Genomic DNA, 14106 nt, shown 5'->3' with positions numbered 1-14106 from the left:
CATTTTTTTTATCAACTTTGATTTAGTAATCAAATATTGTAACTATAAATTAAAATAAATAAAGAAATAATTAATTAAAATAAGTAATTTGACATTAAAGAAACTAATAAAAAAAAGTAGAATTTCAAGTTGCATAATAATAAAGAAAATTAGATATGAGAATTTTTCTAGATAACAAACAAAAAAAGATATAAGAATTTTTAAATTGAATAAAAAAATAAAATGAAATTTCAAATAAAATAATAAGAATAAAATTGAGAGAAACAAAACTGGTAACTTATAAGTTGATTTATTTTTTATAAATTACTTCAACTAATTTATCAAAATAAGTTATTTCAAGTAGTTTATAAAAAATAAGTTATTAAAATAAATTTGTATCAAACGAACTTATTTTGGTAGAAGGAACTTGTGAGCTTATTAGAAGGCTTACCAAATATATCTCAAGATGGTTGGTTCATGAAAGGCAGGAAAGTCTTCCCACCCATGAATGGCATGAGGACTTCTGGTATCTCTTCCCCCATCTTCCTTCTGGTAGTTCTCTAGTATGCAGCAAATGATCCTCTCTCAGTAGCCGTGAGATTAGAGTTCAACAAGTGAACATATTGCTTCATCTTCTCATTGCTCTGCAGCAGTTAACATGCAAAGTGCAACAGTTAAATTTATGAGACTACGTTCATGTATAGGCATTATTAATGATTATTTTCAAAGTATAAATTTGCTAGTCTGCCTAATAAAATTTACAACACAAATATAGTTGTACACATATACTAATTTCATTTCAATAGTGTACTTTAGTTACAAGAGATGAAAATCTAGCAAACATGATTGGGCTTGGATTTGTTTGGAATATTATAAATAACTACACAATGATAGGGTTGGAGAATACATTTCAACATTGGCAGGGTTATTCTCCAAACAGAATTAAGCCAACAATTTTTATAATTTCTGACACAGGAAAAGTTTTATCAACATTGGATATGCTCCTCAATTCAAAAGTAAATAAATAAATGCAGAGGTTGAACATGACATGCCGAAGTCTTCAATTTGGACTTTTTTTTATCAGCAGGGTACAAAAATATGCCTCCATAAAGCAATGCACGATGAACATCAGCTACCATGCTGTTAATGTATAGACATATCATAAATTGAAAAAAAGAATATGAAACAGTCATTCTGTGGCGACATTCAAGTGCAGTAGTTCATGAGAATAACACAAAGCAAAGTTGAGTTAAATTCATTAAAATAGCCATTAACAAACTCTTTTAGTTGCTGATTATCTTGTTTTTGTTCTTGTGAACAAACAAACTGAATTATCAATTTAACAATTGCATCTATGGATTATACCAAGTCTTTTTATCTTCTATTATATCAGCCATTCTTTATGCATGCTTCAATGTTGTGAAATCCAAGGGGATTTAACATCAAGAAGATTTACACCAATGAATCATGAGAAACCACATAAGTGAACATAACATCACACTTTAACCCAAAACTTAAGACTCATGTTTATAGGTCTTTTCTTTCACTTATATGATCCTCAACTTTTTCATTTTCACCCAATGTGGACTTCACCTCACACTTGTACTCCAACATTCAAAAAATTTCAACAGGAAAAAAAGGTTCATTGTTCATATTAATTTGATATGAGATTCAGACTCGAGAAGCTGAAAAAAATGTTCTCCAGAAAATGAAAACCCACCTGCTAGAGAATTGATGATTTTGCCAAAACTAGGAATTTATGGCAACGAGTGTTAATGAAAAATAACCGTTAATGATTTAAAAGCTTAACTCTGCACCTAGTTGATAATATGCATGCTTCATTATAGAGCTAACCATTACCAAGGAGAGTCTTCAGGTGGCTTCTTCTCTTTATTTATTTATTTATTTTAAATGCAACTTAGCAGCTCTTTTTCATTGATAATATCTTATGGTCTGGCTACTAATTCAAAGCGTTGTTTGCATTAACCGTTAGAAAATATGAAGTTAAAAATAAAAGAAGATTCAGAGTGGCAATTAACCAACTTAACTCTGAGGAGGACTAAAACAAGGGCAGCGAACAAATTAGACTGCTTCAAAGGTTGAGAATCTAATGATACCTTCTAATATATCTTAAGAGACTTTGGCGATGAACCATCTTCTGGAAACTTGCATTGCCAACGTAACTGAACAGAAGGGAAAAACAAATTACAAGATTGGCAAAAATTGCACTTTTGTGCCTGAAAACATTATAACATTACTGAATTCAAGCATACGTGGCGGTAGGACTGTCCCAGTTTTTGGAATCTCCTTCATTCTTTGAATAAATCTTGCCTATATTTGGGATCTGCACAGAGAACCACACATCAAATGATTTACATATGCCTCAAGTAACCCACAGATGGCGTGGATATACATGTGTTTGTACTCTATGAATTAATACACCAACTTTCTCTGCCAATCATCTAAATAGTTAATAAATATTGTTCAACATTTGATTCTAAAGCACAGTCATCGTGAGAATGTGAATCAGAATCTATTTTATTATACTTTATTAGAGTTTATGTTAGAATTTCTACTGTTATTTGTCATGTTGTTACAAGTTTCTGTTTTAATTAGAGTTTATGGGTTGTTACAAATTAATGGGTAGCTTTATTTGTCCTTATTTTCTATTATGAATCTTTTGTATTTAAAGATTGGAAAATATGAAGTAAAGCATTGGAGTTTTAGCCTTCATTTTATTGTGTCTGGTTGAAATTTATTTCTTATTTCCAATTAGTGGTATCTGAGCTCAATTGTTCTTGAGGGAATTGGTAAAGAGAGAGTTCACCAAACACTTACCATGAGATTTGAAAATGTAGTTTGATAATTTAACCATTACATTGTTAGTTTTTTAGGTGAGAATTATCACTTATGGACACTTAGAATGCAGGCTTATCTTGACGCTGGTGATCTTTGGGAGGTTGTTGAAGAGGATTATGAAATTGATCCATTACCAGACAATCTAACGATTGCACAAATCAAGAATCATAAGGAAATAAAGCAGCGAAAATCGAAGGCAAAGTCATATCCGTTTTTTGTTGTTTCTCAAGCAATCTTTACTAGAATTGTGACTCTAAAGTCAACAAAGGCCATCTAGCATTGTTAACAAGGTGAGATTGCTTGGAACTTAGTTTCTTGATACAAGGATATTTCAAAATATCCTTGTGACTATTCCTGAGAGGTTTGAATCCACCATTTCATCTCTGGAAAATTCCACTGACCTGTCAAAAATTAATTTGGCGAATTGGTGTATGCTTTGCAAGCCCAAAAGCAAAGGAGATTGATGAGGGAGGAAGGCATGATTGAAAGAGCTTTACAAGCCAAACTAAAACTCAATCAGGGTCAAAAGGCAAAGAAGAAAAGGACCCATTGGAACTTTGAAAAAGGACAGAGTTCCAATAAAGGGAGTAAAGCTGGAGATGAAAAGGCGGATGAGATCCTCCATGCCAACATTGAGGAAAAAGGAATCATCCTCACTTCAAATGTTGGAGAAGGCTTGATATACGCTGCAATAAATGCAACCAGAATGGTCATATTGCAAAATTTTGCAAGAATAAAAGGCATCTCAAGCTAAAGCTCAAGTGGCTGATCAACAACACGAGGAGGAGGAGCAACAATTATTTACAGCAGCATGTTTTGCCATCAACAATAATGGTGAAAGTTGGTTGATTGATAGTGGATGTACACATCATAAGACCTATAAGACCTATGATGAGGAGTTGTTCAAGGATCTAAACAGAACAATTAATTCAAAAGTCAAGATAGGCAATGGAGAGTGCATAACTGTTAAAAGAAAAGGCATTGTTGCAATTGAAAGTTGCTCAGGTACTAAAATCATTATTAATGTGCTTTATGTACCTGAAATTAATCAAAATTTGTTGAGTTTTGGCCAGCTACTTGAAAAGGGCTACAAAGTATTGTTTGAAGACAAAATGTGTCTAATTCAAGATGCAAAAGAACAAGATCTGCTTAAGGTCAAAATGAAGGGGAAAAGTTTCTCTTTGGATCTTATGGAAGAGGTGCAGGCTTCTATTTCAAGTACAATTAATGTCACTGAGCTTTGGCACAAGAGATTGGGTCATTTCAACCATGCTTCATTGTTACACATGAAAAAACAGAATATGGTGAAAGGCTTGCCATCATTAGAAGATCATGTAAGCAGTTGTGGCACGTGCCAGTATGGGAAGTAGTCTAGGTAGCCATTTCCATAGTCTAAATGGAGAGCATCACAAAAGCTACAGTTGATTCATATAGACCTTGGAGGACCACAACCTGAATTATCTTTAAAGGTAAGTCGATATTACATTGCTTCTATTGATGATTGTACAAGAATATGCTTGATTTATTTCTTGAGATTCAAATCTGACGTTGCAGGAGTTTTTTTTTAGGTTTATTAAAGCTTGGATAGAAAATCAATCTAATTGTAAAATCCAGGTTTTAAGGTCTAATAAAGGGAAAGAATATGTCTCAGATCAATTTAATTCCTTCTATGAAGAGGTTGGGATTGAGCAGCAACTTACTACCCCTTACATTCCACAATAAAATGGAGTGAGTTAGCTGAAGAATAGAACAATAATGGAGATGGCTAGATGTATGATGCATGAGAAAGGACTTGTGACACCCTCTACCCTCACAATTATAACTAACTAATTAATTAAATCATATAAAATTTAATTAAAAGATTATAAACACATAATAATAAAAGAAGGAAAAAAAACATGCAAAATTAATTAATAATTTTTCTTTTTAAACACATTTAATTTAATCAATTCAAAAGGATAAAGGTTCACATCCACTTAGTGAAAACATAATAGAATATTTTTTTTTTTTTAATAAAAGGTAAGATTATCCCGGCTCAAAACAAGGTCGTCCACTCTAAATAAATAATAAAAAGAAACTAAAGTAGAAAAGTATAACACAATTATATCATTCAGTAAATCATAATCCCTATAACAGACTAAGTCTCTCCATCTCTAGCATGTGACTCATCATATGAAGGCTCACCTGAAACAAAGTGAGGCTCACCTGAAACAAAGTGGCAATCAGCCCAAACACAAACACACACCGGGAGTGAGTTATCACATTCGTATATAATAAAACATTAGAGCATGTGAAACATATAATACTTAAAGCTGAATTTATATAAATAACATTACTGCACAAAATCGCACACATTATTCACACCTATTCAAGTTTACACACTCCATAAAATAACATCAACCACAATTGTTAACTCAATGAAATTCAAACACAAGCGTTATGCAATAATTATACTAAGACTCAAGCCTATATGCAATGTGGTACCATGTCAGTGAAAACCAACACTGGGGTGCTTAGGAGTACATGACAAAACACACCACACAATGGGTATACTCGGTCACTCTCACTAAGTAACATCATAAGGTGACCAGTCAGGGTTACTCTGTTTTGCGAGAATGCCCCAACCACATGGGATCAACATGGGCTTAAAGGAGCACTCAAACCGAGTATCTTTACCCCCAAGGCCTAGACTTCGAAGAATCTGTTTGAGCCTCACCTTCCTGATTCAGGTCCAACCCCTAAAATATTTTTTTTTATTTGCACGCAGACACTGTTTGAGTTATATAATACCCACGACCTTACTCTTATATTTCAAACATATTTAACAAATTGCGCTATAGTTTAACCCTTCAGGATCCTAACTAGGAATCCTACAATTTTCTTTAACACTGCGCATAAAAGTTCTCTCAAGGTACACACTGGTCGGGTTACTGTATAACTCATAACTCACATGACAAGTAATATCACTACAAATATCAATCACACACTCATTCACCATGTTTCATGTCTACAGTTTAACATTTCACACTCTAACTAATTACAAAATATACTCAAGAATTAGATAACAATGTATCATAATATTAATAACATATAATATTTAACTTCAAGGCTTATAAACAAGTAACTATAAAATACACGTAAAATATATATATAAGTATATTATATTCAAAATATATAACAAAATATATATTAACGTAAACGTAACGTACATATTATATATAACATATAAAAAATATTAAATATATATTAATATAAAGTAATCACAATAATATCAAATATATTATTAAGTAAATACAAATTATATATAACAATAAAATATATACTCATATTGATTTCTATGAACAACATGTATACCTATATTTTAAATATATTTCAACTAAGTTGCCAACATCAAGAAAATGCCTAATTATAATGTGAATACAACTTTAGTTAATTTCTTTAAATGATTTTAGCCAATTCAATTATCCAACAATCCCTCCACCTATGAATTTCATGACAAGAAATCACCCACGTAAAATAAAATATACAGTTTGTAAAAAAAACAGTATCAATATATATGTACACGTATACACTGCGGTGTAAAAATAATTATCTGGACACAATGTACATTAGCACAGGAACAAGATTGAAAGGCCAACATATCTGGTATAAACAAAATCACCACCACACAATTTTTATGCTAATTATAAAGAATTCTAATTCCTAAGGTACACACCTAACACAGAAACACATCAATCCTACAACAAACTCGCAACAGAACACATCAATTCTACAACAAACTCGCAACAGAACACCAATTGGTTCATCAAACACACTCAATCCGTGATTAAACATGAAAACATAATTAAATTCATAAACACTCCAAAATAACCCAAAAATTGATCCTCTAGGGATCCCTACACATGTTCATTCTAATCCCCAAGCGTGAGTAACTCATCCCTTACCTCGAGGTAGTCGCTTAAATGTTCTCTGTTAGCAATGGTGGCGTCTCTGGTGCTCTCTAGAGCTCCTCCTCTAATTGCTCTGTTAGGGTTCTTGTGCGTCAGAAAAGAAGAAAGGAATAGAATGTGTTTCCCAAAAAGCTGCTCTAAGTTAACATTTGGCTTATATAGTGAGAATTTATGACCTAATAATTTTTATTTTATTTTTTCTTATTTATTTATGTATTAATTTATTAATTTATTATTTTCTTATTTAGTTATTAAAGTTACGGCAGGACTTCCAAAGAAATTTTGGGTTGAAGCTGTTAATACAGCCGTATTTCTGTTAAACAGGCTTCCTACCATGGAGGCACAAGGGAAAACTCCTTTTGAATCATGGTACGGCCATAAGCCTTTTGTTCAAAACTTCACAGTTTTTGGTTTATTTGTTTTCCTTATGTGCCAAAGGTAAAAAGAGATAAGTTAGATAAAAAAACAAAGGCTGGAATCTTCATTGATTATAGTACAACTTCAAATGCTTATAGAGTCTTCCGACCATAAACTGACAAGATTCTAATAAGCAGAGATGTTCATTTTGTTGAAGATAAACTACGGAATTGGGAGAAAGATAAATGGAAGCAAATTTCTGATTTTTCTTTTATGAAAGATGAAAATGTTGATGATCCTCATGTTAGAGGAACTAAATTGCCTTCTGATATTTATGAAAGACGTAATATTGTTGTGTTAGAGCCTGAAAATTTTACCGAAGCATAGAAGGATTCAAAGAGGATAGTCGCAATGAAATAGGAGCTCAATATGATCAAAGAGAAGAACCAAACTTGGGAATTGGCTTCTAGACTCAAACACAAAAATGTTATTGGTGTTAAATGGGTGTTTAGAATCAAACTCAACGCAGATGGTTCTATTAATAAAACACAAGGCCAGACTTGTAGAGAAGGGGTATGCTCAAGTATTTTGGAGTTCATTTTTCTAAAACATTTGCTCATGTGGCTCATCTTGATATGATCAGTCCTTGCTTTGGCAGCACAAAAATGTTGGAAGGTGGTTCAACTAGATGTGAAGTCTACCTTTCTCAATGGTTATTTGTAGGAGGAGATATATGTTGAACAACTTGAGGGTTTTGCAATTAAAGGGCAAGAAAACAAGGTTTATTTGCTGAGTACTTGTATGGTTTGAAGCAGACTCCAAGGGCTTGGTACAACATAATTAATGAGTACTTGTTGAGTATTTGCTTCAGAAAAAACCTCAATGAGCCAACTTTTTATGTGAAGTGCTTGAATTCTAAGATTCTAAAATTTTCTCTATATGTGGATGATCTTTTATTAACAGGAAGCAATATTATGTATGTTGAGGAGTTCAAGCAAGATATGATGAAGGTCTTTGAAATGACAGATTTTGGAGAAATGGCTTTCTTTCTCAAAATGGAAGTCAAACATAAAAGAAACTTTTGTCAGCCAAAAGAAATATGCAAAAGAGAGTTTGAAGAAGTTCCTAATGGAAAACTATAAAGTTGTAAGTACTCTAATATTTCACAAGTTGAAGCTTTGCAAGGATGATGATGTAGAAAAGGTGGATGAGACTAATTTCAGAAGTCTTGTTTGTTGTTTCATGTATCTTACTGCAACAAGACTTGATATTTTGCATGTTTGATTAGGGAGGATCATTGGATGATACGAAAAGTTCTTCAGACTATTATTTTACATTTGGTTTTGGAGTGTTTTGTTGGACTTCAAAGAAGCAGGATATTTTGGCATAGTCAACTGCAAAAGCAGAGTTCATTCCTGCTACTGCAACTATTAATCAAGCTTTGTGGGTGAGGAAAATTCTTTTTGATCTGTAAATGATTCAAACAAATTCAACCAAGTATTTATAGATAATCAAGCTGCAATTGCAATCTCAAATAATTTAGTCTTTCACAGGAAGACGAAACACTTCAACATTAAACTCTATTTCCTTAAAAAAAGTTCAAAAGGAAGGGGAGGTTCTATTACAATACTGTAAAACAGAAGACCAATTGGCAAATATCTTTACAAAGCCACTTTTGAAAGGAAGGTTCGAGAATCTAAGAGAAAGTCTTGGAGTTAATAGTTAATGATGTAAGGAGGAGTGTTGAGAATGTGAATTAGTATTTATTTTATTATACTTTATTAGAGTTTATGTTAGAATTTCTATTGTTATGTGGTTACATGTTTTTGTTTTAATTAGAATTTATGGGTTGTTACAAATTAATGGGTATCTTTATTTGCCATTATTTTCTATTATGAATCTTTGTATTTAAAGATTGGAAAGTATGAAGTAAAGCATTAGAGTGTCAACCTTCATTTTATTGTGTCTTTGTTGAAATTTTTTCTTATTTCCAACAATGATTGATTTGTCATCTTTAAATGACCTTTTGTCCATTCATACAAACAGTATATGCATGACATCATGATATAGTTTCACAGTCACCATTTAACCATACCTGTTTGGTTAATTCAGAATACCAATTGATATACTAGCATCATTGGAAATCCACTGATTTTGCTAGTTTCATGGATTGCGTGTCACACGGGTTATGAATGAGACACGGTGTCTTGATTCTAGACTTGTTCCTCCATGGTAATTGCAAAGACTTGACACAAAAACTGATAAGATCATGAAAATTTTGTTACTCCAATCCAAGTTTGAAAAAGTTTTAATTCTTTGCAAGTCAACTCTTGCAATTGTAGGCAACAAAATCCATAAATCACCCCGTTATTGATTAATTAAGTAAATGAAATGAACAATAATAATATAAAAAAACTCAGACAACAAATTATGATAATTAAGTAAATAGAAACAGTTGGATTTGAGACCTTCTAATGCTATTCGCAACTAAGGATTATTGTCAATTTCAGTCTTACTTATCCTTCTTTATCAAACTCTGGAAACACAAACACAAGTAAAAAAACAAGAGTAGTTAAAGAACGATAATGATAAGTAGAAAGGATAGGAGGTTTTCAAGGAAAACAGAGTATAGAAGGACCAAATGTTCAGATACAATACTGAGAATACCTTTGATTATGCTAAGGATGAGCTTCACTGATCTTAAAATGGATGACTTTACTGGATGCTGCTAACAAGTGATCTTGTCAAGGAAGTAGGAAGTAGCCTATGAAGGAAAAAGTAGAGGATAATATACATAACAAAATCATATTTAACTATTCTACATGATTGCAAGATTCTAATATACCTTTAATTCTATAGATTAAGGCACTTTAATCTCTCCATTTTAGTTGCAATTGATAAGCAAGCTACAACTAACAATTGCACAGTCCAACTTGCACCTCTCTAAACACAGAAGAAATAAACCTTGTAATCTCACAAACAAGGGATAAATAGAAGAGGCAAGTATAGTCTTTTCTTCAAGTTAGGTACTCTCCATTATAATAAAGTTAGGCTAAATGTCACTTTTGGTCCATTATGTTATTTTGATCCTTTATATTTTTAAAAGTTTATTTTCGTATATTAAATTTTAAAAGTTTCATTTTGGTTATTTCTTCTAATTTCTATTTTCAAACATTAGTGTGTCATTAACTTTAAATTTTGAAGTAATTAATTTAAAATAGTGACAGCTAAAAACTATCATTATCTTTTTAAAATGCATTTAATCACTTATTTCCTTAACCTCCATCATCTTCTTTTGTATACTCTATAACCACCATAGCACAAACAATGCAATTACTGTTCACTCAAATCTACAACCTCCTTAGCACTACAATCATCATCAACAAATAAATTAGATCTACAACATCCATCTACCAAATAACACCATTGTGCCACCCCATAGTCACACCACAACCCAGCACCAACATAGATCAGAAACATTGGACCCCAACAGTGATGAGAAGCTTCAGATCTGATGTCACGGTGGTAATTTTGGGTCTTGTTTCGATTTTTAACCACACTATTTTAAATTAACTATTTAAAAATTAACAGAACACTAACATTTATTAACAAAAATAAAAAAAAATACCAAAATGAAACTTTCAAAAACATAAAAGATCAAAATGAAAATTTTGAAAACATAAAGGATCAAAATAAAACTTTTAAAACTTAATATACGAAAGTAAAAAAAAAACCATTAAAATATAATGGACCAAAAATGAAATTTAACCTAAAAGTTAAGCAAATTATCCATTTACTTCTTCATAGAATACTTGGGAGGAAGAACTATTCAATGATCAAGGAAGGTAAAAACTTAAAAGTTCATAGAATTGTATGCATGGATAGTTTAAATATTGTAATAATGAAGGAAAATGAGATGTATCTTTTGAATATAAAAGAGTTCATAGACAATTGAACAAAGACAAACAAATGAATATAGACTTCAAGATTAAGGGGACTCCATTGGATTAGAATTTTAAACAACTTTTTATAATAAAAAGTCTTGTAATATTCAATCACGATTTTTAAATAATATAAATAACTTTTGTGGTATCAATTAAGACTTTTAATATTTTTTAAAGAAGACAACAAAATTTAGTGGTATTCAATTAGAATTTTTTATAACTTATAGAAAGTCTTTTGATATTCAAAAATATACAAATTTTGATTGATTATTTTTTAAGAAGAATTTCGATGAATTTCATCATACTTTTTAGTATAAAACATCTATCAAACAATCTTACCCAAACCTTTAAGATTTTGCTAGACTTTTTTTTTCTATTGATTACCAATTTTTTTTCTCTCATTACACATACCATCTCTCTTTAATATTCTTCAAGATGTGTGTGTCATATATATTTTTTCTATTCTTTTGGAATAAAAAATGTCAAATATACTTTTTCCCTCTACATTTCTCATCTATTTTCTAAATTAAATGAATACTTGTCTTATATGCTATGACTAATCATGTATTTCTTATACTAACTATATCAATCATTTACTCGACACAATATTTTCGTAATTGTCATCCTTAATTTCGTCATCTATATAACTTAGTAACCTTCCTACCAATCTTACATCCTCATTACTCACTATTCCCTTCTAGTATATACTTATTGCTGCACCCATTTAAATATGTCATTAGATTTATCATAAAATAATTGTAGTAATTAAAAAAAATCAGAAAACCAACATATAGTTTTAAATATTTATTGTTTAAATCCAAAAGTAAAAATGAGAAGATGTTATTACAAGAAAGGTTAGTATAGGAGGACATAAAACTAAAATTAATATAATTATTAAAAGATTAAAAAAAATATATTGATTTTTTTTATCTAAACCTTATCATTTCTTATTATTTTTTCATTAACTCTTGTAATTTTGAATATGTTTTTAAAAATTCACATAATCCTTTCAAATCTTATAAATCTATAAAGTTGTTTCAAATCCTTTAAATTTTTATAATATAAATCTATTAAAATTGAAACTAACATACAAGTCTTGTAAAGAAATATTATAAGTCATAATATTTTTACATAATCTTTAAAACTTACAAAAAAAAATTTGTGCTAAAATAATCTTTTAAAATCCTACTTCAATACAATCCTAACTAAATGTAGAACTATCTAATTAGCTCATTTTAGGATTTTAAGAAAGAAAAGGAGACAGCCAGAGAAATGTAAGAAAAATTGGGAATAGAAATTAGGTGAATATAAAAGGATGTGCTTTGGAGAAAGAAAAAAAAGTATCAAGTCTCCACTAGTCCATAAATTAGGGATTTGTTTGATTTCAGAAGGTGATTTTGTCCTTTTATTTTTAGAATTTATAAATAATTATAAAAATGTCACCATATTATTACATTGATTTATGATTTTAAAGATTTTGTATAAAAAATAATGAAAAATAACAGAAATAATTGTGTGAACACAAATCCAATATATCATTCTTAAGGCATAATAAACAAGAATTTATAAGGAATGAAATTAAAATAAAAATGGCAACTTGCAAAATCAGAAAACAAAATAAAATAAATAAACAATACAACATTTGAAGAAAAAGACAAACCCTGATTTTTCTCAAACACATTTTCGTGTAACCGTCGTCTTCTTGTATCTCTATGGCTGCCCATAAACATTTCTCAAGTTTGGGGAAAGTGACGATTGTGAAACTTATTCCTTTATCCTTACTACCACAAACTACTTACAGAATCCTAAAAGTAAAAAACCCAAATGATAAAAGAGTCAAGTCTATTTTTAGTGCACATAACACACCACAGGACTAAACATTATCCTCATCAATGTTCATCCTGGTCAAGATGTATTCTGGTTTCAATTGATCCTTAACAATTGCAAGACACCAACATACCACACAACTTAACATTGCATGAACTTGTTTCACACAAACACAACACCTCAAATTATCAATTTATTTATGCAATTTCTCCTGTAAAAACGATTTAATATTTAATAAATTATAAAAACTACATGTGAAGATTTACATTGATAGGATTCTGGTTCATAAAGGGTGCTTTCCCTTAATTCAACTGTGAGAGTTAATTAGCAGTCAGGGATATAAATGGTGTTCGTAATCGGTAGTGGAGGCATAGCAAGGCAAAGGTGTTGTTGATTAGAGAAATACGAGGAAGAAGATGTTGCCCTGAATTCTTAATTTTTTATTTTATTTTATAGATTGACATTTTTTTATTTTAATTTGATTACATGTAATTTATTCATTGATTGTACCTCAGAGTGATTGTGTTGAATTTGTGCCCACACAAGTATTTCTCCTTGAGCAAGTTAGAGTGCTGCAATCTAGGAAGAGAGTTCATGGTTATTAGGGGTGGATATAGACTAGGCCGGCTTACAGAATCTACATAAAGTTTGATCTGAACTGGCCTATTTAATTAAAATGTTAAATTTAGACTTTTTTAAAAGCTTATTAAATCAAATAGATCAAGCTCGTAGGCTTATTAAAAGCCTTATAAACCTGATAGACCTATATATATATATATATATATATATATATATATATATATATATATATATATATATATATATATATATATATATATATATATATATATATATATACTTATATTATTTTTTTGGTATCAATATATAATATTATTTTTTGGATATAATTCATTTTTTTTAAACTATCATGTCCCATAACTTCTATTCCTATAATCAAGGACTTTAATCATAGTGTTTTTTTATATTCATCATTATTTTGATTGACTTTCCTTTTTTAACTTTTCTATTACATTCCTATCCCATAAAATATTAAATATTTATTAGGAAGAAGGCTTTTAAAAAGGCTATCAGGCAATGCCAGACTTTTAAAAAGATTAGGCTAAACCAAAATAAAAGTCTTTGATAGGCTATATTAAGGCCTCAAAGATTCATCGTAGACTAGGCTCAGG

The 14106-nt window shown here is 30.4% G+C and overlaps 2 long non-coding RNA genes across 2 annotated transcripts; both read right to left on the bottom strand.

Annotated features, from left to right (window-relative positions):
- Window positions 1-385: 385 nt before the first annotated feature.
- Window positions 386-2369, bottom strand: LOC114400970. The gene is made up of 3 exons (XR_003664139.1): window positions 2253-2369; window positions 2097-2162; window positions 386-623 (listed from the first exon to the last, which is right to left on the bottom strand). It is a non-coding gene; the product is annotated as an uncharacterized LOC114400970 (long non-coding RNA).
- Window positions 2370-9178: 6809 nt separating this feature from the next.
- Window positions 9179-10101, bottom strand: LOC114400877. Its single transcript, XR_003664050.1, has 4 exons — window positions 9991-10101; window positions 9813-9909; window positions 9614-9681; window positions 9179-9403 (listed from the first exon to the last, which is right to left on the bottom strand). It is a non-coding gene; the product is annotated as an uncharacterized LOC114400877 (long non-coding RNA).
- Window positions 10102-14106: the final 4005 nt, after the last annotated feature.

Source organism: Glycine soja, chromosome 1 (genome assembly GCF_004193775.1).
Source record: "Glycine soja cultivar W05 chromosome 1, ASM419377v2, whole genome shotgun sequence".
Taxonomy (NCBI): domain Eukaryota; kingdom Viridiplantae; phylum Streptophyta; class Magnoliopsida; order Fabales; family Fabaceae; genus Glycine; species Glycine soja.
This window is presented reverse-complemented; position numbering and strand designations above follow the sequence as displayed.